Raw genomic sequence first — 27,355 nt, 5'->3', positions numbered from 1 at the left:
ACGATTTGCTGGTATCGCAGTTCGTAAGAGATTGCATAGAAACATAAGAGAAACAGAAGCAGCAACTGAGCAAATACGAAGAAGTACAGTGCTTTTGGTCACTCGTTATATCTGGCGGGAGGATCAAGGTGTAAGGTGGTCATGTCATTTGGTTTTCGTATGTCATCGACGTACACGTCAGAGACAAAGCAAGTTCGTTACTATTAAACAATCTTTGGTCTTGTCCTGGCACGGTCTTTCCCTCTGCGCAGTCTGATACATTCTTAGTTAAGTGTGGTAGGTGATAGATGTATTTAATAGTGCTGTGTGGACTTGGAGAATGGACAGCAATGCTGAATATGATGTATAAAATGAAAGCTGAAAGGAATATAGATTTTGAATAATGTGCTTGTTTTTGTAGAGATGAAGCTTGAGATAAGATTGCAGCACAGCGCACCTAATTTATCGGAATGATTATTGTCAGATAGCTAACTTGCTCAGAGCTGAGAGAAAGAGCAGCCCGCTTCCCTGAGTCATGCATTAACACACTAACTGATTTTTATAGAAATTCTCTGTTAACGTTGTACCCATTTTGAATCATTGTTGACTTTGTTAAGTACAGTACTGTTCAGACGCATGTTATGTGTGAGGATCACGGAAAGTTTTACTTTTTTTTTTAATATCCATTCTAAATCCATTCTAAAATTATTGTCTTGGAACATCATTGCAAAGGAATAGTTACTCTCCCCACCCCACTGTTTATCATCACGCATTTCCACATGCAACAATCTGAATATGTATTTAGAAACAAAAATCTAGCTCACCCACTGTCTGCCTGCTGTTTTCTGTTGTGATTTCTCGAAATCTGCAACGCTGTTATCAAGACGCGAGGTAAGTGTAAATCTTGATGAGGGCCACATAATTGTTTTACATCCGTTGCGCATTTAATTTAAAGACAAGCTGCATTCATATCAGTTACAGTTCAGTTCAAAATAGGTTCCGTTTAATCAAAGGGTGTCAAAAATGGTTCAAATGGCTCTGAGCACTATGGGACTTAACATCTGAGGTCATCAGTCCCCTAGAACTACAACTACTTAAAGCTAACTAACCTAAGGACATCACACACATCCGTGCCCGAGGCAGGATTCGAACCTGCGACCGTAGCGGGCGCGCAGTTCCGGACTGTAGCGCCTAGAACCGCTCGGCCACTCCGGCCGGGTGTCACACGAGTCTAAGTTGGATAACGATTTATGAATACATAGTTTTTAGTAAAACGTATATTTTGTAGAGTGGGAGATAATGATGGGTTAAATTCCATACAGAAAAAGATATAGTGGTGATGTTACAAAGGGAACTTATCATGACCTGGCAGACAGCTGAGAAAAAAAATAGTCTAATATCTCGCAGAAATCTGTTTAGAGAATTGCACGGGCGTGTTTTCTGACCAAGATCTACAGATACTGTTGAGCCAGACGTTCCCTCTGTGTAGATAAACTTACAGTATTACCAGCTAGCGCAATGAACACACTATTCTTCATAAAGCCCGCCAGTGACTGGAAGTGTCAGAAAGCTTAATTTGTGGTTCGGCAGAAAGTATCAATCACTTTGGTGACTTGGAGATAACAGTTGCAAACATGAAAAGAAGTCGGTGGTAAACCTGAGCTCGTGAATGGTAGTGGTGACGCTCGTAAGGAGCCGTGTTATAACTCACCTGCACAATCGACGGACGCGTGAAGCTCGCTGCCACGGGGTGTGTACTAGGCTGCAGTCGGCGCTCCTCTAGCGGCGCGCGCCTTCCCCTAGCCGGCCGCCATTCACGCTGCTCTTCACCTTACTCACCCCCACCCCTCCCTCTCTCTTCTGCTCTCCTCGCCAACATTCTAAAGACCACTACCACGAGTCGATGACACCCACAGTACGTCGCCGCAACAATGCACACTCCTCCACCCGAGTGCAGAACGTCTCACCTTTTGAAATAACACTTGTTCTTCTGCATCTTCAGATATGAACACACATTGTCAACGTTTCTTCATTGACTAGACATGTGATTGAGGAAAGTGAACTAAATATGCATGTTAGGCCGCTATAAGTCCTTGACTAAACTGCTGCTCGGTCATAAATTTGCATCCCGCGAAACGTTTCTAGCAGATGAAGTCGAACCCTCCTGTGATCTAGTGAATAAATAGAAACAAATGTGGAAAAAATACGTTCAAATGCTTTGTGAAATGAATCTTCTAAAAGTAAGAAATAAAATAGATTAGAGAAACATTTGCGCGCCTTTGAATGATGCTTGAAATGATATACAGCAAGTCATGTGCCGATTAAGAATTTAAAGTTAAACGTTTAGCTTCCTCCTCCTCCGTAGGCAAATGGTCAACGCGACAGCCCCTCATACGGGAGATCTGGGTTCGCATTCCCGGTCCTACCAGGGATTTTTCCTCAGTGGGAGGTGCACTCAGCCTCGTGATGTCAACTCAGCAGCTGGTCTGCTTGATACCCCCTTCGCTCACTTCCCTCTCTTCTTTTGGCTATGAAATTTCGGACAAAACTTTTGCCTCAAATCACTAATTAAGTTTTCCTTAATCACTCACAATACTTTCAAGCAATTAAGTTCTTTTTTGCAAAACTAGGCCTCACGATGGTCAATTTGATAACCCATTTGTCCATTACCAACTGTTCGTTTGGCTATGACACTTCACCCAAAAATTCATTTTGTTATCTCTAGGGAGTCTCGTTTTGCCGGCCGAAGTGGCCGAGAGGTTCTAGGCGCTTCAGTCTGGAACCGTGCGACCGATACGGTCGCAGGTTCGACTCCTGCCTCGGGCATGGATGTGTGTGATGTCCTTAGGTTAGTTAGGTTTAAGTATTTCTAAGTTCTAGGGGACTGATGACCTCAGATGTTAAGTCCCATAGTGCTCAGAGCCATTTGAAACATTTTTAGTCTCGTTTTCGCTTCGCTCAAACATTTGACCAAAACATGCGAATAGATGATCAGACGAGCTTTGTGACTGAATTAAGGACTTCCTAGCAAGCAGAACTCGCCAAGTCGTTCTTGCCTCGAGGGAAAAAGTTCTTCAAATGTGACAATAATTTCCACGTACGTTAAGGGTGTGCTAAGACCGCTGCTGATCGCAACAAATTAAAATCACCGAGACCTCACATTCTTTGTCCTTTATCACTTTCATTGTTTCCTTGGCGTGTTTGTGGACTGTACATGCAGCTACTGTAAGTTGTGTAATGTGACCAACTGTGTATCATGACCTGATATTCCATTTTCCACATGGTAGACATGTTTAACATAGATCTGTTGTATGAATACTCTATCTCTTAGTGTACAACTATCTTGAGCTACTCGAATGGGTACATATATAACTGATATATGTAGCTAACAACATCTCTAGATCACATCTCTTGTCAGATTCCTTTAAGAATGTTCTCATTAACATCGCCAAAAATCAATTATTCCTTCTTTCTAACAGACAGACGGCACAACAAGGCATCAAGATTTTTCATCAACCTTACTCAGTACTGTAACACTCACAAATGTTACATTGTCCGATTTACTTCCGTGCTTCTCTATTCTGCTTTTACTTATTATATATTTCTGAATTTACATTTACTTTTAGGGTTTCGTACCTCAGTGAATAAAAACGATACCCTCACAATAAAACTTTGTTGTCCGTCTCTCTGTTTCTTTAGACGCCTTTTTCTCAGGGACAAGTAGAGTAGAGGCATCAAGCTGAACTCTAAGCCAAAGCAGAGCACCCGTACGGAACTTTCTCACTTTTATAGTTTTAAATGATGACAATATTTGGACCAAATGTAGCCATTGGCATAAGGGTAGTTGTGGGTATGAAGAGAAAACATCTTTAAAATGAATCGAACGACGTGAAATAATAATCATGAATTTATGATACATTCTTGTATATGCAACTTTCAATTCCTTATACTGTATTATTACTTTTAACGAGGAAATTAGTTCTTGGACCTCATCTGGATGCTCCTGCAGTTTATTAATAACACGTTATTATGTTCTCTTTCTGGTCTGCAAGAACGAAAGTTCTCTTAGATTAACATGACATATATCTACGATTACGGGGGGTAATTCATCATAGACGGGTTCTAAAGTTTTTTTTTTTTTTTTACGACGTTTATGTCACACGTACTTGCTACGCGGGTAGCCGCATCCTTCGTGTATTGCACGCCTGAGTTACTAACGGGGACCGACAGCTCTACACCCGATTAGCATCCGTGATGGACGCAGAACCGCCTGAGCATTCCAATCGTCTCCAAACCACTACACCGCAATCGATTCAAGATAAAATGCTGCAAATAGTGAGGCGTGCTATCACAATGTGTGGGACCATAGCTGTCTTCATCAATTCAGCCGTGAGTTGCTTTATATGTGTATCAGATAGTTGTATACTTAAAATTTAGTTGTAGTCATTAACTAGCGGGAGAACATGCGAGAAATGAGACAAAATCTTAGTTGTCAGATAATTAGGTAAGGAACATCTCTTGAAAACCCACTGCAAAGGCCAGTTTAGGGTATAATCTACCGCTATCCTCCAGCCTCTTACGTATCAGCCTCGTAGAGTCACTGAAGTTAAGCTCATCGGACAAAAAATTAGCCACCACTAGAGAAATCATTACAAGCATCATTCAATGCCGTGTAATTCGACGCCTGGACTCGATAACCGTCTGGATTCGGTTATGAAGTGCGTCCACTAGGTTGTGCAGGTACGCTGCATCCAGGTTAAGATATTCGCTGAGGAGTTGGTCATTCAGTTTCACCAAATGGCGGGGATGCAATTGTTGGCCTTTTACCCGCTGTTCCGACATGTCCCACAGATGTCAGGCGATTTTGCAGGCCAATCAAGCCGTAATAGGGTGGGCAATCTTCAGTAAATTAGTCACATATTCTTCCAGCGCGATGAAGTTGGCTGCTGTCATCTTTATGTGCCTATGTGAGCAATGGCCTCTTCTGAGGTGACGAACTCTAGACGTTGATTGCGTGCACTCTCAGACGCAGTGTTCTCTCGGTAACTGGTTGTAGTGAACCTTAATTCGCTGCCTGTCTGGCCCAATGAAGGATACACTCCGCTGGAAGCAGCACTTGTGTGATGGGGGGGGGGGTGAGTGGGGGGGGGGGGGGGGTTATTGGTGCAGCAAGACGTTGGTTCCGACGACGACCGGTAAGGCGGCGTAGGGCTGTCGTATTGAACGGAGATCTTATTGAAAAATAGGGTTCTGTAGCCAAAAGAGTGGGGAATAAATGTGTTGCATTACTTACTGAACTACCCTCCTGAAATTTGTGGGGACTGGTTCAGATACACATTTTTTCTATGCCAGTATATGAAGTAAACATAGGACTTTCCGTTCGCTCTAATCTGTACGTTCAGAAAAGGCCATTCACCTCCCGATCGCTCCCTTTTTGTGTCAAATGGCTCGACGAACACCTCACTTACTTGGTAGCAACCAGATCACCTGACAATTCTACTCAGCATAGCTGGGCCACCATCTCGCGAAACGTGCGCGCTTCAGACCTAGTTACGTGCAGTCTCCTTGAGTTGTGGACCGCCTCTGATAGGATATAGATCACGATGACTTCCCACTGTTTTGGGTGGCTCATGGAATTCAAGCTTTACCTTCACAATATTCGGTAGGTGTGTCCGCTTCGACTGCTCGTTAGTGTATTTTGGCATGGAAGCAGCTGCAAGGGGCTGTGAAACTGCCAGCATCGTTTCAATTGTACGCAGTGTATGACACTTGTGCATTAGCCCCAGTCAACAAGAGAGGAGGCCAGCAGATAAAACATCATTCAGTATGAAACGTGAAATGGAGTTTGGAGTCTCAGTGAGTAATGGAGGAGTGAAGAGAGGTTAATTTCCGTTCCTTTGTGCTTTTATGAGGACTGCTTTGACAGGTAGGATGCTTTCACGGTAGGAGGCGTACAGGGTGGGTGTAGAATGAGCTGCGTGGGACGTTCGCCACGTGGTGTAAGGCGAGATGGCTTCTGGTTACCTGCAGGCGCCACATAATACGTGATGGCCCGTGGCAGGCGCCGCCACACACAGCACGACATGGGCCTTTCCCTGCTCTGCCGCGTTCTGAACACTAGCCTCCCACTGTCACCCATCTTTTTTTCTCGACCATTCCACGACGAAACAGTAAAAACAGCAGTATTATTATCATAATATTAGAGCCCTTCGTCTCCAGCTCATTAACAGCGCTCTCAGGATGAATCCTATCCATTACAAAAATATGAAATTTGGTACAGAGATGAGTGAAACATTTTTTGGAGGTTCAAACAGCGTGTCAACCTTGAGAGGGGAGCGGGTCACGGCGGAAAACTCGCCCCTCCCCATTTGAAGCGCCGGCCGGAGTGGCCGAGCGGTTCTAGGCGCTACAGTCTGGAACCGCGCGACCGCTACGGTCGCAGGTTCGGATCCTGCCTCGGGCATGGATGTGTGTGGTCCTTAGGTGAGTTAGGTTTAAGTAGTTCTAACAAGGGAACCTTCCCATCGCACCCTCCTCAGATTTAGTCATAAGTTGGCACAATGGATAGGCCTTGAAACACTGAACACAGATCAATCAAGAGAAAAGGAAGAAGTTGTGTGGAACTATGAAAAAAGTAAGCAAAATATACAAACTGAGTAGTCCACGTGCAAGATAGGCAACATAAAGGATAGTGTGAGCTCAGGAGCGCCGTGGTCCCCTGGTTAGCGTGAGCAGCTGCGGAACAAGAGGTCCGGAGGTCAAGTCTTCCCTCGAGTGAAAAGTTTAATTTTTTTATTTTCAGACATTTATCAAAGTTCAGGCACTCACACGTAATCAACTTCGCCCTCCAAAATTCCAGGACATGTTCAGATTTGCTTGGACATATGCAGGATTTGACGGTCTACACACGGAAAAATTTGAAAACGTTAAAAACATATGTTTTGACAGAGCACAGGGAAAACTGTGCGACTGTGACACTGTTGCATTCATTTGTTGCAGTTTATGTGACAAACTCTTACGTTTTCATCACTTTTTTGGGAGTGATTATCACATCCACAAGAAAACCCAAATCGGGTAAGGTAGAAGAATGTTTTTACACATTCGCCAAGTGTACAAGTTTGGTGGGTCGACAACATATTCCTGTCATGTGACGCACATGCCGTCACCAGTGTCGTATAGAATATATCAGACGTGTTTTCCTGTGGAGGAATCGGTTGACCTATGACCTTGCGACCAAATGTTTTCGGTTCCCACTGGAGAGGCACGTCCTTTCGTCTACTAATCGCACGGTTTTGCGGTGCAGTTGCAAAACATAGACACTAATCTTATTACAGTGAACAGAGACGTCAATGAACGAACGGACAGATCATAACTTTGCGAAAATAAAGAAAGTAAACTTTTCAATCGACGGAATACCTGAACCAAGGACCTCTTGTTCTGCAGCTGCTCACACTAACTACGGTACCACGGCGCTCCTAACCTCACACTATCCTTGATGTTGCCTATCTTGCGCATGGACTACTCAGTTTGTATATTTTGCTTATTTTTTTCATAGCTCCACACAATTTCTTCCTGTTTTCTCAATTGATCTGTGTTCAGTTTCTCAAGGCCTATCCACTGTGCCAACTTATAACTAAATCTGAGGGGGGGTGCGATGGGGAGGTTCCCTCGTAAGTTCTAGGGGACTGATGACCACAGCAGTTAATTCCCATAGTGCTCAGAGCCATCTGAGCCATTTCTGACCCATTTGAAGCCTCAGAAGGAAGAGGGGCTGGGTGGCGGTGCGAGATACAGTTTCCCCTCCTCCATCCCCCCCCCCCAAAAAAAATACCCACTTAGAGATGTACATGAGCGAGAGGCAGAGTCAGAAAAATAACTACGTTGCACGTCAGAAAATATACGATTAGTACTTGGATCGATACAAACATTTGCTTATGACTGATACAAACTAGCGTATCCTTAAACCTTCATCTGTCAGACAATGTTAAATGTACAATGTTAAATACCTTATAATTAATGGCTTATAATTCCAGCTACCCCCCTATGAACCATGGACCTTGCCGTTGGTGGGGAGGCTTGCGTGCCTCAGCGATACAGATGGCCGTACCGTAGGTGCAACCACAACGGAGGGGTATCTGTTGAGAGGCCAGACAAACGTGTGGTTCCTGAAGAGGGGCAGCAGCCTTTTCAGTAGTTACAGGGGCAACAGTCTGGATGATTGACTGATCTGGCCTTGTAACATTAACCAAAACGGCGTTGCTGTGCTGGTACTGCGAACGGCTGAAAGCAAGGGGAAACTACAGCCGTAATTTTTCACGAGGACATGCAGCTTTACTGTATGATTAAATGATGATGGCGTCCTCTTGGGTAAAATATTCCGGAGGTAAAATAGACCCCCATTCGGATCTCCGGGCGGGGACTACTCAAGAGGATGTCGTTATCAGGAGAAAGAAAACTGGCGTTCTACAGACCGGAGCGTGGAATGTCAGATCCCTTAATCGGGCACGTAGGTTAGAAAATTTAAAAAGGGAAATGGATAGGTTATAGTTAGATATAGTGGGAATTAGTGAAGTTCGGTGGCAGGAGGAACAAGACTTTTGGTCAGGCGAATACAGGGTTATAAATACAAAGTCACATAGGAGTAATGCAGGAGTAGGTTTAATAATGAATAAAAAAATAGGAGTACGGGTAAGCTACTACAAACAGCATAGTGAACGCATTATTGTGGCCAAGATAGACACAAAGCCAATGCCTACTACAGTAGTACAAGTTTATATGCCAACTAGCTCTGCAGATGATGAAGAAATAGATGAAATGTATGACGAGATAAAAGAAATTATTCAGGTAGTGAAGGGAGGCGAAAATTTAATAGTCATGGGTGACTGGAATTCGTCAGTAGGAAAAGAGAGAGAAGGAAACATAGTAGGTGAATATGGATTGGGGGGAAGAAATGAAAGAGGAAGCCGCCTTGTAGGATTTTGCACAGAGCATAACTTAATCATAGCTAACACTTGGTTCAGGAATCATAAAAGAAGGTTGTATACCTGGAAGAATCCTGGAGATACTAAAAGGTATCAGATAGATTATATAATGGTAAGACAGAGATTTAGGAACCAGGTTTTAAATTGTAAGACAGTTCCAGGGGCAGATGTGGATTCTGACCACAATCTATTGGTTATGAACTGCGGATTGAAACTGAAGAAACTGCAAAAAGGTGGGAATTTAAGGAGATGGGACCTGGATAAACTGAAAGAACCAGAGGTTGTAGAGAGTTTCAGGGAGAGCATAAGGGAACAATTGACATGAATGGGGGAAAGAAATACAGTAGAAAAAGAATGGGTAGCTCTGAGGAATGAAGTAGTGAAGGCAGCAGACGATCAAATAGGTAAAAAGACGAGGGCTAATAGAAATCCTTGGGTAACAGAAGAAATATTGAATTTAATTGATGAAAGGAGAAAATATAAAAATGCAGTAAATGAAGCAGGCAAAAAGGAATACAAACGTCTCAAAAATGAGATCGACAGGAAGTGCAAAATGGCTAAGCAGGGATGGCTAGAGGACAAACGTAAGGATGTAGAGGCTTGTCTCACTAGGAATAAGATAGATACTGCCTACAGGAAAATTAAAGAGACCTTTGGAGAGAAGAGAACCACTTGTATAAATATCAAGAGCTCAGATGGCAACCCAGTTCCAAGCAAAGAAAGGAAGGCAGAAAGGTGGAAGGAGTATATAGAGGGTTTATACAAGGGCGATGTACTTGAGGACAATATTATGGAAATGGAAGAGGATGTAGATGAAGACGAAATGGGAGATAAGATACTGCGTGAAGAGTTTGACAGAGCACTGAAAGACCTGAGTCGAAACAAGGCCCCGGGAATAGACAACATTCCATTAGAACTACTGATGGCCTTGGGAGAGCCAGTCATGACAAAACTCTACCATCTGTTGCAAGATGTATGAGACAGGCGAAATACCCTCAGACTTCAAGAAGAATATAATAATTCCAATCCCAAAGAAAGCAGGTGTTGACAGATGTGAAAATTACCGAACTATTAGTTTAATAAGTCACAGCTGCAAAATACTAACGCGAATTCTTTACAGACGAATGGAAAAACTGATAGAAGCGGACCTCGGGGAAGATCAGTTTGGATTCCGTAGAAATGTTGGAACCTTACGACTTATCTTAGAAGAAAGATTAAGAAAAGGCAAACCTACGTTTCTAGCATTAGTAGACTTAGAGAAAGCTTTTGACAATGTTAACTGGAATACTCTCTTTCAAATTCTGAAGGTGGCAGGGGTAAAATACAGGGAGCGAAAGGCTATTTACAATTTGTACAGAAACCAGATGGCAGTTATAAGAGTCGAGGGGCATGAAAGGGAAGCAGTGGTTGGGAAAGGAGTGAGACAGGGTTGTAGCCTGTCCCCGATGTTATTCAATCTGTATATTGAGCAAGCAGTAAAGGAAACAAAAGAAAAATTCGGAGTAGGTATTAAAATTCATGGAGAAGAAGTAAAAACTTTGAGGTTCGCAGATGACATTGTAATTCTGTCAGAGACAGCAAAGGACTTGGAAGAGCAGTTGAACGGAATGGACAGTGTCTTGAAAGGAGGATATAAGATGAACATCAACAAAAGCAAAACAAGGATAATGGAATGTAGTCAAATTAAATCGGGTGATGCTGAGGGAATTAGATTAGGAAATGAGACACTTAAAGTAGTAAAGGAATTTTGCTACTAAGGGAGTAAAATAACTGATGATGGTCGAAGTAGAGAGGATATAAAATGTAGACTGGCAATGGCAAGGAAATCGTTTCTGAAGAAGAGAAATTTGTTAACATCGAGTGTAGATTTAAGTGTCAGGAAGTCGTTTCTGAAAATATTTGTATGGAGTGTAGCCATGTATGGAAGTGAAACATGGACGACAACTAGTTTGGACAAGAAGAGAATAGAAGCTTTCGAAATGTGGTGCTACAGAAGAATGCTGAAGATAAGGTGGGTAGATCACGTAACTAATGAGGAGGTATTGAATAGGATTGGGGAGAAGAGAAGTTTGTGGCACAACTTGACCAGAAGAAGGGATCGGTTGGTAGGAAATGTTTTGAGGCATCAAGGGATCACAAATTTAGCATTGGAGGGCAGCGTGGAGGGTAAAAATCGTAGTGGGAGACCAAGAAATGAATACACTAAGCAGATTCAGAAGGATGTAGGTTGCAGTAGGTACTGGGAAATGAAGAAGCTTGCACAGGATAGAGTAGCATGGAGAGCTGCATCAAACCAGTCTCAGGACTGAAGACCACAACAACAACAACAATTCCAGCTACACTTTGTTTTGTCCTAAAATCCGCCTATGTCCCTTCGCCATTTTCCAGTCCACGCCTCTTATCTTTCCACAACGTAAAGTGCTAATGAGGAACAAGTTCCTTCATAGTACAAAACCAATCCTGGATACCATTTTCGTGTAAACATCTGAACAGTGTGTGAGTGATACTGATGGTGCCGACAGGCCGGTGAAGAGGAACTACAAAACGGCCGCCTAGCGCGCCGGAGTTTGACGGCGGGAAGGCAAGCTTAATGAAAAAATCCTCGTTGTTTCGTAGGGCTTACTCTTTTATTCTCCGCTATCCTCCATTCTAAGCCCATACACATTCGCAGATGGGCAGGTGGTGCAGAAGCAGTGTCTTCGCGCTGCCCCGTAGGCATGGACCACGTGCGGCCCATTCAACAGTGACGCACGGTGGCCATCAAAACTCGGACAGTCCCTACTGAAAACTTGCCTCAGATCAACAATGACATGGTCGAGGCTCACTGATCTACTCTTCCTTAATTTCTATCAAGACAAGACTGGAAAATTTGATCTTATGGATACCATGAAAGAAAATTTTTCCCGCACTGTCTGAAGAGAAACTACATTCGGATATTGTTTGTAACATTTATTGGAGTCGAAAAAAGTAAACAAAGTAAATGCTTTCTTATTATTGAAAGAAACCAGGTTCTTCTTTTTTCACTAAGATGCAATGTACAGTGTTTGTAAAATAATAATAATAGTATTAATAATAATAATAACAATAGTAATAATACAAAAAGTTCATATCCATTAACGCAAAATTGAGGCACTACAACACTGTCGTACTTCCGGAGGCACTGTATGCATCTGAAACAACACAAATAGGTGGGCAAACTAAAATCAAAGAAATAGAGAAACAAGAAAGGAAAATTCTCAGGGAAATTTTTGGCCCGATACAAGAGCAAGGAATCTGGAGGAAGAGACCAACATCAGAATTATATAAATACACAGACAAGATTACGGATACAATAAGGAAAAGAAGAATGCAGTTCTACGGACATATCCACAGGATGAATGAAAACAGAATTTCAAAGCGAATTCTTAAAGTCATCAACTCAGGCAGGGGAAAAACAAAATGGATAAAAGAAGTTGAAGAGGACCTCAGACAAGCACACATAACAGTAAACGATGCAGAAAATAGAACTGAATTCAAGAACATCATCAAAAAACATAAATTTGACACCACAACACAGAAGAGACCAGGATGCAAATGGACAGCGGAGCGAAAGAAACAACACAGTGAACACATGAAGAAAATTTGGGCTCAGAAAAAACATAAACAATCATCATAAAGGAATTCAAGTTCAAACGCTCTCTTAAATGGGAATAATCGGAAATAATAATAATAATAACAATAAGAGGATTGTCTATGGCCGACTATATTGCAATCTACAGTAAACTGGAAGTCTTGAAACAAAGTAGAACTAATGTCTTGCCGGCTATTGCTGTCATCTTCAAAATTAAAAGAACTAAATTGGTTTCAGCCGGCCGGGGTGGCCGAGCGGTTCTAGGCGCTACACTCTGGAACTGCGCGACCGCTATGGTCGCAGGTTCGAATCCTGCCTTGGGCATGGATGTATGTGGTGTCCTTAGGTTAGTTAGGTTTAAGTAGTTCTAAGTCTAGGGGACTGATGACCTCAGAAGTGAAGTCCCGTAGTGCTCAGAGCCATTTGAATGCCGGCCGCGGTGGCCTAGCGGTTCTAGGCGCTCAGTCCGGAACCGCGCGACTGCTACGGTCGCAGGTTCGAATCCTGCCTCGGGCATGGATGTGCGTGGTGTCCTTAGGTTAGTTAGGTTTAAGTAGTTCTAAGTTCTAGGGAACTGATGACCACAGATGTTAAGTCCCATAGTGCTCAGAGCCATTTGAACCATTAGCCAGCCATTTGAACCATTTTTAAATTGCTTTCAGAAAGCAGGACCTATAAAATTAGGCCCATATTTACGACTTAATATTGATGAATTGCTTGTCTTTGTGAAATACCTTAACACTGACTAGATACACGCATTTCCACACCATACGAAAGATGTATATCTAATTCGCATCACACGAAATGAGTGAATAGATTCACTCCCTGCCCCCACTCCTTCCCTCCACACACACACACACACACACACACACACACACACACACACACACACACACACACACAATTAAAATAATGGTGACACCAATGGGCACTTCGTATACAATATCATAACATTTTCACGGAAAATTTAACTTCATTTTGGCAAACAAAGTGACAAACTCAAAATTGTATTTATTTCTCGTCTGTCGAAATGGCGTGTTCATTTATAATCTCCACGCACTGGACAGAGAAAATGAAATAGTAATAATGTTCGATTATTAACTTTGAAATTACGAGTGTGGAAAGAAAACATAAGCTGAAGATAAGTCACCCCCAATAAAGAACTTACTGGTGGCTGCAGACGAAAATCTTCGAAGTCGAGATGGAGCGTACACTTGAGGTGTGCGGTGATTGGCCTAGCGTCGCCTTCGTCCTGTTGATCTGTCGACCGATGTCTGGCAGGGCTGCTGGTACACCACGAGGTGAGGCGATGGCCGCCGAGGGGCACAACTGACGGCGTCTGCGGTTCAAATCCCGGCTTCGTCACGTGTACGTTACATCTGCACGCCGTGCTCTTCTGCCACAGAAAAAAATGCGAGTCAGATAGTTCACACTTTTTGCAACGGCTGAGCAACAACCTTACAGTATACTCTATCGTTTTTGTTAGCATGAGTATTGTTGTTGGAGCAGAGGAGACAGGAGTGACGCCGGCCGGTGTGACCGAGCGGTTCTAGGCGCTTCAGTCTGGGACCGCGCGACCGCTGCGGTCGCAGGTTCGAATCCTGCCGCGGGCATGGATGTGTGTGGTGCCCTTAGGTTTGTTAGGTTTAAGTAGTTCTAAGTTCTAGGGGACTGGTGACCTCCGATGTTAAGTCCCATAGTGCTCAGAGCTATTTGAACAGGAGTGACACAGTTTATTTATTTATAAGAAAATTTATAAAGACGAGAACTAAATATCTAATAATATACTAAAAAACTGTGCGAGAGTTTAACAATAAATAACACATTACACAGAAATGTTCTTAACTACTATGTGGAACACGTCTAATGAATAGAAGGAACGTGCCACAAGGACAACTTTCAACTTGGATATGAATACTTGGGTTCAAATTCAAATGGCTCTGAGCACTATGGGACTTAACATCTGTGGTCATCAGTCCCCTAGAACTTAGAACTACTTAAACCTAACTAATCTAAGGACAGCACACACGTCCATGCCCGAGGCAGGATTCGAACCTGCGACCGTAGCAGTCCCGCGGTTCCGGACTGAGCGCCTGAACCGCTAGACCACCGCGGCCGGCTAAATACTTGGGATTTATCGTTCAATTTTTTCAGGTCTGCTGGAAGTGTACTGAAAATGAAACCCGCTGAACACTGCACAGCTTTCTGTACTAAGCTTAAGGAAATGTTATCCAAGAGTGTTTCGTTTTACACTCTTGTGTTAATGGAATGAATTTTGCAGTTTATTCTGGCTGAGACGCAGGGCGGGATTAGCCGAGCGGTCTTGGGCGCTGCAGTCATGGACTGTGCGGCTCGTCCTGGCGGAGGTTCGAGCCCTCCCTCTGGCATGGGTGTGTGTGTTTGTCCTTAGGATAATTTAGGTTAAGTAGTGTGTAAGCTTAGGGACTGATGACCTTAGCAGTTAAGTCCCATAAGATTTGACTCTCTCTCTCTCTCTCTCTCTCTCTCTCTCTCTCACTCTCTGACTGAGCCAGTATTGTCAACAACAAATTCCATGTCGCAATATAAGTGCAGGAATGGCAGAATTAGAATTCCCACACACTTGAAGAACGACCTGCACAAAGTTCGCAAACTGAAACCGCAGATCAATCACACCGCTCGTCTCTGGACTAAGGATGTACCTGGTACGTACAAAGAGCTGCCATAAAATATAATAGTATACGATTTAATAGAGTGAAAATAATCAAAGTTTGAGTGTCAGCGTTATTCTAAGAGACACTGGAGATCATTCTTATATCGAAGATGGCAGCATTCGGTTTCTCTACGAGTAGGCCCTACTTCTGGATACTTCCAAGAAAGCGTTCAATGCAGCCTCGGTCCTAAGAATTACAATGGTCTACTTCACTGACTGACCACCTCGGGACAGTTCAAAAATGGTTCAAATGGTTCTGAGCACTATGGGACTCAACTGCTGTGGTCATCAGTGCCCCAGAACTTAGAACTACTTAAACCTAACTAACCTAAGGACACCACACACATCCATGCCCGAGGCAGGATTCGAACCTGCGACCGTAGAGTCGCGCGGTTCCGAACTGAGCGCCTAGAACCGCGAGACCACCGCGGCCGGCCCTCGGGACAGTAAAATTTCGCTCTTACACGATTTCCGCATCAGAAACTGTATGTATTTCGTTTTGTTGCAATTAAACAATAATCTGTCTCTGGAAGTCAGGTGCTAAAGTTATCGGCTACTCTCTTCCCTACATAATTTATAGTACGATCCACGTCTTTCACAATAGCCTTTTGTGTTGTCTGCAAAGGGACCTATTTTTTAGTTTTGTTTACTAGCACATCACTGATATACACTGATGTAAGAAAATCCCTCCAAAATGAAGTTGTGCGACATACATAAATTTGTAGGCATGTTTCTACTCCTGAAAGACGACGTCTGTTCAAATTTCGCGCCAGTCGCGTAGCGCCACTACGAAGATGCAAATCAGGTTTGATTTAAATACATACTGTAACGGTCGTGATCATTAGTTACCTTTGAGATTGAACGACCTGAGTTGATGTTAGTCAAGAATGCCTTTAAGCCTACAAAGACGCCATTATCGGTACTTCATTGAGTTTGAACTAGGTCGTGTAATGGGCTACGAGAAGCTGGATGTTCCTTCCGCGCTATTGCAGAAAGACTTGGCAGGAATGTAGCTAGTGTATATGACTGCGGGCAGTAGTGGTCATGAGAATGTGCGGTCGCAAGAAAACCGGCCGCTTGGCACTGCCGATGGGAAAGACCATAGTGTTCGGCGTATGGCTGTGGCGCATCGTATACTGCATCTGCAGCAGCAATCTGAGCAGCAGTTGGCACCGCAGTGGCACAACGAACTGTTACAAATCGGTTAGTGCGAGGACAGCACCGAGCCCGCCTCGGTGCCAGTGATGGCCGTGTGTTGATTAGAAGGAGACCAGTTGGAGGCCTACGTCCAACCTGCCTGCGTGCTGAACACACTGGAGTTATTGCCTGGGATTTGATGACAGCAGGAGCACTGCAATGGTTATTCCACACACCCTCACTGCAAACCTGTACGTCAGCCCGCTGATTCGACCTGTTGAGCTACCATTCATAACCAGCATTTCTGGGGGTGTTTTCTAACAGAATAACGCGCGTCCACATACTGCCGTCGCAAAAAAGTGATTCAAATGGCTCTGAGTACTATGGGACTTAACATCTGAGGTCATCGGTCGCCTAGAACTTAGAACTACTTAAACCTAACTAACCTAAGGACACCAGACACATCCATGCCCGAGGCAGGATTCGAACCTGGGACCGTAGCAGCAGTGCAGTTCCGGTCTGAAGCGCCTAGAACCGCTCGGCCACATCGGCCGGCACTGCCGTTGCAACTCACTATGCTCTACAGGGGTCCATATGTTGCCTTAGCCCGCCCGGTCACCAGACCTGCCTCCAGTCGAACACACGTGGGACGCCACCGGACGACAACTCCAGCGCCTCCCATGAGCAGCATTAACCGGCCCTCTACTGACCGACCAAGTGCAAAACGCACGGAACTCCACCTCGCTAACTGACGTTCGGCATCCATACATAACAATGCATGCACGTCTCCATACTTGAATTCAACATTCAGTGATTTACACTAGTTACTAATGTACCAGCACGTGACATTTACAATGGCTTATTTCGCGCTTACGTTAATCTGAGGTCTTGCAATTTTATTCCTTTAAATATGTTATCTCTGAGGGATGAAGTAGTGAAGGCAGCAGAGGATCAAGTAGGTAAAAAGACGAGGGCTAGTAGAAATCCTTGGGTAACAGAAGAAATATTGAATTTAAATGATGAAAGGAGAAAATATAACAATGCAGTAAATGAAGCAGGCAAAAAGGAATACAAACGTCTCAAAAATGAGATCGACAGGAAGTGCAGAATGGCTAAGCAGGGATGGCTAGAGGACAAATGTAAGGATGTAGAGGCTTGTCTCACTAGGGGTAAGATAGATACTGCCTACAGGAAAATTAAAGAGACCTTTGGAGAGAAGAGAACCACTTGTATGAATGTCAAGAGCTCAGATGGCAACCCAGTTCTAAGCAAAGAAGGGAAGGCAGAAAGGTGGAAGGAGTATATAGAGCGTCTATACAAGGGCGATGTACTTGAGGACAATATTATGGAAATGGAAGAGGATGTACATGAAGGTGAAATGGGAGATAAGATACTGCGTGAAGAGTTTGACAGAGCACTGAAAGACCTAAGTCGAAACAAGGCCCCGGGAGTAGACAACATTCCATTAGAACTACTGATGGCCTTGGGAGAGCCATTCATGACAAATCTCTACCATCTGGTGAGCAAGATGTATGAGACAGGCGAAATACCCTCAGACTTCAAGAAGAATATAATAATTCCAATCCCAAAGAAAGCAGGTGTTGACAGATGTGAAAATTACCGAACTGTCAGTTTAATAAGTCACAGCTGCAAAATACTAACGCAAATTCTTTGCAGACGAATGGAAAAACTGGTAGAAGCGGACCTCGGGGAAGATCAGTTTGGATTCCGTAGAAATGTTGGAACACGTGAGGCAATACTAACCTTACGACTTATCTTAGAAGAAAGATTAAGAAAAGGCAAACCTACGTTTCTAGCATTTGTAGACTTAGAGAAAGCTTTTGACAACGTTAACTGGAATACTCTCTTTCAAATTCTGAAGGTGGCAGGAGTAAAATACAGGTTGCGAAAGGCTATTTACAATTTGTACAGAAACCAGATGGCAGTTATAAGAGTCGAGGGGCATGAAAGGGAGGCAGTGGTTGGGAAAGGAGTGAGACAGGGTTGTAGCCTCTTCCCGATGTTATTCAATCTGTATATTGAGCAAGCAGTAAAGGAAACAAAAGAAAAATTCGGAGTAGGTATTAAAATCCATGGAGAAGAAGTAAAAACTTTGAGGTTCGCCGATGACATTGTAATTCTGTCAGAGACAGCAAAGGACTTGGAAGAGCAGTTGAACGGAATGGACAGTGCCTTGAAAGGAGGATATAAGATGAACATCAACAAAAGCAAAACAAGGATAATGGAATGTAGTCAGATTAAATCGAGTGATGCTGAGGGGATTAGATTAGGAAATGAGACACTTAAAGTAGTAAAGGAGTTTTGCTATTTAGGGAGCAAAATAACTGATGATGGTCGAAGTAGAGAGGATATAAAATGCAGACTTGCAATGGCAAGGAAATCGTTTCTGAAGAAGAGAAATTTGTTAACATCGAGTATAGATTTAAGTGTCAGGAAGTCGTTTATGAAAGTATTTGTATGGAGTGTAGCCTTGTATGGAAGTGAAACATAGACGATAACTAGTTTGGAAAAGAAGAGAATAGAAGCTTTCGAAATGTGGTGCTACAGAAGAATGCTGAAGATAAGGTGGGTAGATCACGTAACTAATGAGGAGGTACTGAATAGGATTGGGGAGAAGAGAAGTTTGTGGCACAACTTGACTAGAAGAAGGGATCGGTTGGTAGGACATGTTTTGAGGCATCAAGGGATCACAAATTTAGCATTGGAGGGCAGCGTGGAGGGTAAAAATCGTAGAGGGAGACCAAGAGATGAATACACTAAGCAGATTCAGAAGGATGTAGGTTGCAGTAGGTACTGGGAGATGAAGAAGCTTGCACAGGATAGAGTAGCATGGAGAGCTGCATCAAACCAGTCTCAGGACTGAAGACCACAACAACAACAACATGTTATCTAGACACATTTCATTACTCTAAATTAATTATTTTTTGATGTTGCGGTTTTTTCCCGTCAGTGTATAACAAGAACGGCAAAGGATCCCGAACAGAACCCGTAGCACCCGCACTTTACATGACCCCTGCCGGACTTAAATCTAAATAGAATGATATTAATACCTTCAGCTGCTAACGGGCGTTGATATATATCAACGAGAACAAGTGAAAATTTTGTGCCCCGACCGGGACTCGGACCCGGGATCTCCTGCTTATATGGCAGACGCTCTATCCATCGAGGGCACAGAGGCTTACGGGACTGCAGGGAGTATCTCGCGCACGCCTCCCGCGAGACCCACGTTCTCACCTTGTATGTCCACACACTACATTCGTAGCGTCCCACCCCAACACACTCATTACTCTTGGAAGACATTCTTACCAAGTCCCGTAAGAGTTTGGGGAATATGTGTGCATCTGCACAGAAGAAGAAGGTCATGGCCGGTATTGCCAGAACTATATACTTATATGGATGTCCGGAAGAACAGACACCATATACATATAAGTATATAGTTCTGGCAATACCGGCCATGACCTTCTTCTTCTCTGTGGATGCACACATATTCCCCAAACTCTTACGGGACTTGGTAAGAATGTCTTCCAAGAGTAATGAGTGTGTTGGGGTGGGACGCTACGAATGTAGTGTGTGGACATGTCAGGTACATTCCAGATATAAAATGAACCAGTGTTGAATGCGCCCATAATCCCATAATGTTTCAACTTATGCAGAGGTATTACATGATCCACACAATCGAGTCCTTCTGTTAAATCGAAGAAAATATCTTTTGTCCGCAACCTATCATTCAGCCATGCCTGTGCTTTACAAACAAAGTAATAAATTTAGTTTTCTGGGACTACTCTCCTGAAGTAATCGGTGCAAGTAGAATTTAAAGACTACTGAAATCGCTAAAATTCAACAAAGCACGACGTCTCAACTGAATGCCGGCGAGTTTGTGTACGGAATTTGCTTCTGTTGTTACAGTAAATCTCAGGTAGCTATTCTCAGCGATTGACAGAAACCATGGGTCAAATAGAAAGAGAGCAGAATTATCACCCAGAATAACGCTGTCTATAACTTACTTCTAGAGCGTAATTTGGGATTCAGCGCAATTACATAATTACAAAAAAGGGCATTCTTCACGCAGCCAACAAAATTAAAAAATTCACAATCTCCGAAGACCCAACCAACAGAGATATCCAAATACATTTTATGTTTCTAAACCTTTCTGAACGATTCGTTTCATAAACCTAAACAATTCTTTGCATAGAGAATACATTCACACAGGATATTTAAACAGGTTAGTGACTAGACCGAGAGCATGAAAGGCGTATTTCTCTAAATGGAGTATCTACACATAAGTAATTTTGTGTGCGCTCCAAGGAAATAAGATTCTTTTCATGTCATATATCATTAAATTAGAGGATAATTTTTAGTCTCAATATAATCTTACGTAACGTAATCGTCAACGATACAATTTTATTCCATAAATATGTAGCAATATCGAGGTTGATACAGACAAGATATCCATCTAGTGCAAGCATTTACAACTAGCACTTCAGGCAAAGAAAACTTTAAATTGTGCTCTATCTATTTATCTATCTATCTGCAGTACTGTTTGATTACGCGAATTATAATTAACAAATGAAGTCAGTTACGTAATACTAATACATAGCCTACACGTAGCAACGCTTGGGGAAATGAAATGGAACGATTTCATTGATTAGCTCTCGGTAAATCAAATGGAAAATTTCTGTTTCTTCGAAGGTGATTGACAAACATTAATTATTAAAGAGACTCGTTACAACATACATTTAACAATTACATTAGATTATTAATAAAATGCGTGGGATATATATCAGATTATACAGAGGACACAGACTTTATAGTAAAGGCGGTAATACGAAACGTCACAAGCTTGATTAATTAGTTGGTAAGTTAGCAGATTTGCTGAATAATCTAACCTGCCGATACTGAGAAAGACGCAGAACCTATTGCCCGAACTTCTTTAGAGAACAACAAGTACTGACTTTCACTGTGGAATATAGAAATATTCTTCAAGCTCTTATGTATCATGACCATCGGGACCGTGAAGACAAGAATGCATGGTAAATTGAGCTAAATTCTTATACATTACTAGATGTTTATTACTATGTAATCTTGGCTTTAAGCTCAGATTTACGATATATTTGGTTTTCTCTTTGAAAAAGTTCTGAAAATATAATTAGATGATGAATCAACGAGTGTCTTTGACACATGTGCTTCAAGGAATGAAATTAACTAAAAATGAAGTGATAAGTATCCTCTGCTTTGCTCTTTATACTGTTTCCAGAGCAACTTCATATTAGAAGTAAATATAAAATACCATATTGACATCGGGGATATGTGCTAACTTCATTTAGCTGCCGTGGCAAGATCTCTTCCACCATGAGATAAGACAGAACAAAAGAAAGCAGCAGCGTTAGATATGAAGCAGTTGCGTATGCTGTCAAAAATCGCCATTTATCAATGCAAGCAATCAGAAATGGATTTGGCGGCCACAAACAGCAATACATGAACTATATACACTCCTGGAAATGGAAAAAAGAACACATTGACACCGGTGTGTCAGACCCACCATACTTGCTCCGGACACTGCGAGAGGGCTGTACAAGCAATGATCACACGCACGGCACAGCGGACACACCAGGAACCGCGGTGTTGGCCGTCGAATGGCGCTAGCTGCGCAGCATTTGTGCACCGCCGCCGTCAGTGTCAGCCAGTTTGCCGTGGCATACGGAGCTCCATCGCAGTCTTTAACACTGGTAGCATGCCGCGACAGCGTGGACGTAAACCGTATGTGCAGTTGACGGACTTTGAGCGAGGGCGTATAGTGGGCATGCGGGAGGCCGGGTGGACGTACCGCCGAATTGCTCAACACGTGGGGCGTGAGGTCTCCACAGTACATCGATGTTGTCGCCAGTGGTCGGCGGAAGGTGCACGTGCCCGTCGACCTGGGACCGGACCGCAGCGACGCACGGATGCACGCCAAGACCGTAGGATCCTACGCAGTGCCGTAGGGGACCGCACCGCCACTTCCCAGCAAATTAGGGACACTGTTGCTCCTGGGGTATCGGCGAGGACCATTCGCAACCGTCTCCATGAAGCTGGGCTACGGTCCCGCACACCGTTAGGCCGTCTTCCGCTCACGCCCCAACATCGTGCAGCCCGCCTCCAGTGGTGTCGCGACAGGCGTGAATGGAGGGACGAATGGAGACGTGTCGTCTTCAGCGATGAGAGTCGCTTCTGCCTTGGTGCCAATGATGGTCGTATGCGTGTTTGGCGCCGTGCAGGTGAGCGCCACAATCAGGACTGCATACGACCGAGGCACACAGGGCCAACACCCGGCATCATGATGTGGGGAGCGATCTCCTACACTGGCCGTACACCACTGGTGATCGTCGAGGGAACACTGAATAGTGCACGGTACATCCAAACCGTCATCGAACCCATCGTTCTACCATTCCTAGACCGGCAAGGGAACTTGCTGTTCCAACAGGACAATGCACGTCCGCATGTATCCCGTGCCACCCAACGTGCTCTAGAAGGTGTAAGTCAACTACCCTGGCCAGCAAGATCTCCGGATCTGTCCCCCATTGAGCATGTTTGGGACTGGATGAAGCGTCGTCTCACGCGGTCTGCACGTCCAGCACGAACGCTGGTCCAACTGAGGCGCCAGGTGGAAATGGCATGGCAAGCCGTTCCACAGGACTACATCCAGCATCTCTACGATCGTCTCCATGGGAGAATAGCAGCCTGCATTGCTGCGAAAGGTGGATATACACTGTACTAGTGCCGACATTGTGCATGCTCTGTTGCCTGTGTCTATGTGCCTGTGGTTCTGTCAGTGTGATGTATCTGACCCCAGGAATGTGTCAATAAAGTTTCCCCTTCCTGGGACAATGAATTCACGGTGTTCTTATTTCAATTTCCAGGAGTGTATGTTATGTACACTGAAGAGCCAAAGAAACTGGTACACCTGCCCCCCCCCCCCCCCCACGCGAAAGCACGCAGAAATGCTGCAACATGAAGTGGCATGGACTCAGTAATGTCTGAAGTAGTGTTCGAGGCAATTGACACCACCGGTCCCGCAGGGTTCTCCATAAATCCGCAAGAGCACGGGGAGGTGGAGATCTCTTCTGAACAGCACGTTGCAAGACATCTCAGATATGCTCAATAATGTTCTTGTCTGAAGAGTTTGGTGGCCAGCGTAAGTGTTTAAACCCTGTGGGGTGTAGCATTGTCCTGCTGGAGTTGCCCAAGTCCGTCGGAACACACAATGGACATGAATGGATGCATGTGATCAGACAAGATGCTTACGTACGTGTCAACTGTCAGAGTCGTAACAAGACATATCAAGGCTCCTATATCACTCCAACAGCACACGCCCCGTACCATTACAGAGCCTAAACCTACTTGAACAGTCTCTGCTGATGGCAGGGACCATGGATTCATGAGGTTTTCTCCATACCCGTACACGTCCATCGGCTCGATAGGATTTGAACCTAGACTCGTCTGACCAGACAACAAGTGTGTAGTCATCAACAGTTCGGTGTCGGTATTGACAGGCCCAGACGAAGCTTTGTGTCGTGCAATCAGCAGTGGGCCTTCGCCTCCGAAAGCCCATATCGATGATATGAATTGCTGAGGGCCCAGCATTGAAATCTGCAGTAATTTTTGGAAAGGTTTCACTTTTGTCACGTTGAATGATTCTCTTCAGTCGTGGTTGGTCCTGTTCTGCAGGATCTTTTTCCGGCTGCAGCGATATCGGGAATTTGATGTTTTACCGGGTTCCTGATATGCACGGTACACGCATGAAATGGTCGTACGGGAAAATCTACACTTCATCGCTACCTCGGAGATGCTGTATCACATCGGTTGTGCGCCGACTATGACACCACGTTCAAACTCGCGTAAATCTTGATAATCTGCCATTGTAGCAGCAGTAACCGATCTAACAATTGCGCCACACTTGTTGTCTTATATAGGCGTTGTCGACCGCAGCGCCGTGTTCGGCCCGTTAACATATCTCTGCGTTTGAATACGCATGCCCATACTAGTTTCCTTGGCGCTTCAGTGTATATTCGCCGTGAGGTAGTTGCATACTGTGTTCCGATCCACCATCAGTGAGCTTTACGTGTTTCCGAGGCTCTGAAGAGGTGGTGTCCTTCAGCACAGCTGTTGGTCCGGCGAACCCGAAGGCCAAGACATTTGTGTGGTATCCTCCTTCTCCAGCGGTCACCAATGTGGTCGGTTCTATGGGGACGCCTGCTGTTGTTCGTATATTGGTCTGAACTCATTGCCAAGTAGAACAGATTTCTCCATTGTCTCTGTGCAGTACAATTACCCTGTGACCGACCTGGCTACTGGGATATGACTGTCACTATGTCAGTGATCAGTAGAGCATTACAGTACTACTCCCTGGCCATATCATCTGTGCAGTGATGAGCACGGCGCTGTTCAACATTAATTTCGCTGCACTGCCGAGCTTTGCATCTGGGTGGTGTAGAGGGCGGTGGCGCCGTCGGCTTTGCCCGACTTGCTACAGGTGGCGTGGGTGGGAGACTGATGTGATGCTGATGACTCCGATGTCTCGGGGATGCGGCCACAGGATATTATTGGGATCCTTTTGTGGCAGTTACATGTAGTTGCATTTCAAGTCAGTTGTTGTTCTAAGTAACCCTGTTGACTGAGAAATTACAGACACCCGCCGTTTTAACAAATGAAGGGCGTGGCGCACGGTTTCTGACACAAGCCAGGGCTATTCCATTTCAGATCGGACAAGAAACGAGAAAATTGATCTGAATTTTTTAAGATGATTGGTAATTTTTAAGTGTATCAATTACTCTAAAGGTAAACAGCTTTCATGAAGTGAGTTCTTAAATATTTACTAGCTTCCGAGCTGAAATTCGGTACAGTTTGCCTTATTTTGTGAACGTCAAACTTGTCTGCCGGATTTCAGTGAACTACGGTTCATTTTGAAGCTGAACATCTGTTGCCGAAGAAGGTACACAGCTACAACTTTCTGTTTTTTTGGATAATCAGTCTTCTTACTGGTTTGATGCGGCCAACTACGAATTCCCCTCCTATGCCAACCTCTTCATCTCAGAGTATCACTTGCAACATATGTCCTCAATTATTTGCTGGATGTATTCCAGTCTCTCTCTTCCTCTACAGTTTTTGCCCTCTACAGCTTCCTCTAGTACCATGGAAGTCATTCCCTCATATCTTAACAGTGTCCTATCATCCTGTCCCTTCTCCTTATCAGTGTTTTCCACATGTTGATTTCCCCTCCGATTCTTCGCAGAACCTCTTCATTCCTTACCTTATCAGTCCACCTAATTTTCAACATTCGTCTGTAGCACCACGTCTCAAATCCTTCGATTGTCTTCTATTCCGGTTTTCCCTCGGTCCATGTTTCACTACCATGAAACGCTGTGCTCCAAACCTACATTCTCAGAAATTTCTTCCTCAAATTAAGGTCTATGTTTGATACTAATAGACTTCTCTTGCCCAGGAATGCCCTTTTTGCCATTTTCCTCCTTGCTCCGCCCGTCGTTGGTTATTTTACTGCCTCGGTAACAGAATTCCTTAACTTCATCTATGTCGTTACCATCAGTGCTGATGTTAAGTTTCTTGCTGTTCTCATTTCTGCTACTTCTCATTACTTTCGTCTTTCTTCGATTTACTCTCATTCCATATTCTGTACTCATTAGGTTCTTCATTCCATTCAGCAGATCATGTAATTTTTCTCCACTTTCACTGAGGATAGGATTGTCATCAGCGAATCGTATCATTGATATGCTTTCACCTTGAATTTTAATTCCACTCCCGAACATTTCTTTTATTTCCTTCATTCCTTCTCCGATGTACAAATTGAACAGTAGGGGCGAAAGACTACATCCCTGTCTTACACCCTATCTAATCCGAGCACTTCGTTCTTGGTCGTCCGCTCTTGTTATTCCCTCTTGGCTGTAATACACATTGTATATTGCCCGTCTCTCCCCATAGCTTACAATTTTTATCAGAATTTCGAACATCTTGCACCATTTTACATTGTCGAACGCTTTTTCCAGGTCGACAAATCCTATGAAAGTGTCTTGATTTTTCTTTAGTCTTGCTTCCATTATCAACCGTAATGTCAGTATTGCCTCTCTCGTGCCTTTACCTTTTCTAAAGCCAAACTGATCGTCATCTAGCACAATAATGAATACAATTTTTAAACACTTTTTACCCATGTAATAAGCGTAAGCATAAATTTTGTAAAACTTAAAATTATATAGGCATGAACCTGTTTTTTTTTTTTTTATTACCCTTTGATTTCAGTTTCAATTTTTATGGCACTTCTTGTCTGAAAGGTTGAAAAATAATAATTACATAATAATTATTGGAGCTCACGCTGTACTTAGGTTGCAATGGTGTGCCGTAAAACATAAAACAGTGGGCGACTCACAACGGCCTCGTCATCATTCGTGGGTGTTGCTTCTGTTCTGTTTACTTATTTTTTCTGCTGGTCTTCATTGAAGATACCATAAAAAAGAATACTAATACTGTTTTTAAATCAAATGTTGACCAATATAGTATATTTTTATTCCATTTAAAATTGTGTTTTTCAGAATAAAAATACGAAAGATTATGAAAATTACATTAAATTTAAGTTCTAAAAATACCAGATGAATGCCACCTCAAACTATATAATACCACTGCCATTTTTAATTTTATTTGAGAGTTCTGCTTTCAATTAGAGGCTGAGCTACGAGCCGCAGAATCGTGTGATTTTGCTAAAGTATGGTAACCGGAAGCACTTGTTTATCACAGCTACGAGTTTGCAAAAGATATTAACGTCTATTTTATATGACAGAAGACTAAACTCCCACAAAAGATGCAAGGTTTCCTCCCATCCAAAACAAAATGTGACATCCCGAAGACATCACTCGCGAGAAAGTAGCGACTGGAGCTTCCTGCTAGCAGTGG

At 43.6% G+C, this 27,355-nt stretch overlaps 1 protein-coding gene across 1 annotated transcript in view; it reads right to left on the bottom strand.

Annotated features, from left to right (window-relative positions):
• Positions 1-27,355, bottom strand: part of LOC124622625 (insulin-like growth factor II) — a 141,952-nt gene that overhangs the window by 94,845 nt on the left and 19,752 nt on the right. Inside the window, exon 2 of the mRNA XM_047148393.1 lies at positions 13,739-13,966. The gene's annotated coding sequence lies outside the window, so the exon portion shown is untranslated. The remainder of the gene's footprint in view (positions 1-13,738; positions 13,967-27,355) is intronic.

Source organism: Schistocerca americana, chromosome 7, assembly GCF_021461395.2.
Source record: "Schistocerca americana isolate TAMUIC-IGC-003095 chromosome 7, iqSchAmer2.1, whole genome shotgun sequence".
Classification (NCBI taxonomy): Eukaryota; Metazoa; Arthropoda; class Insecta; order Orthoptera; family Acrididae; genus Schistocerca; species Schistocerca americana.
Note: the sequence above shows the minus strand (reverse complement) of the source record. Positions and strands in the feature narration are given on the sequence as shown.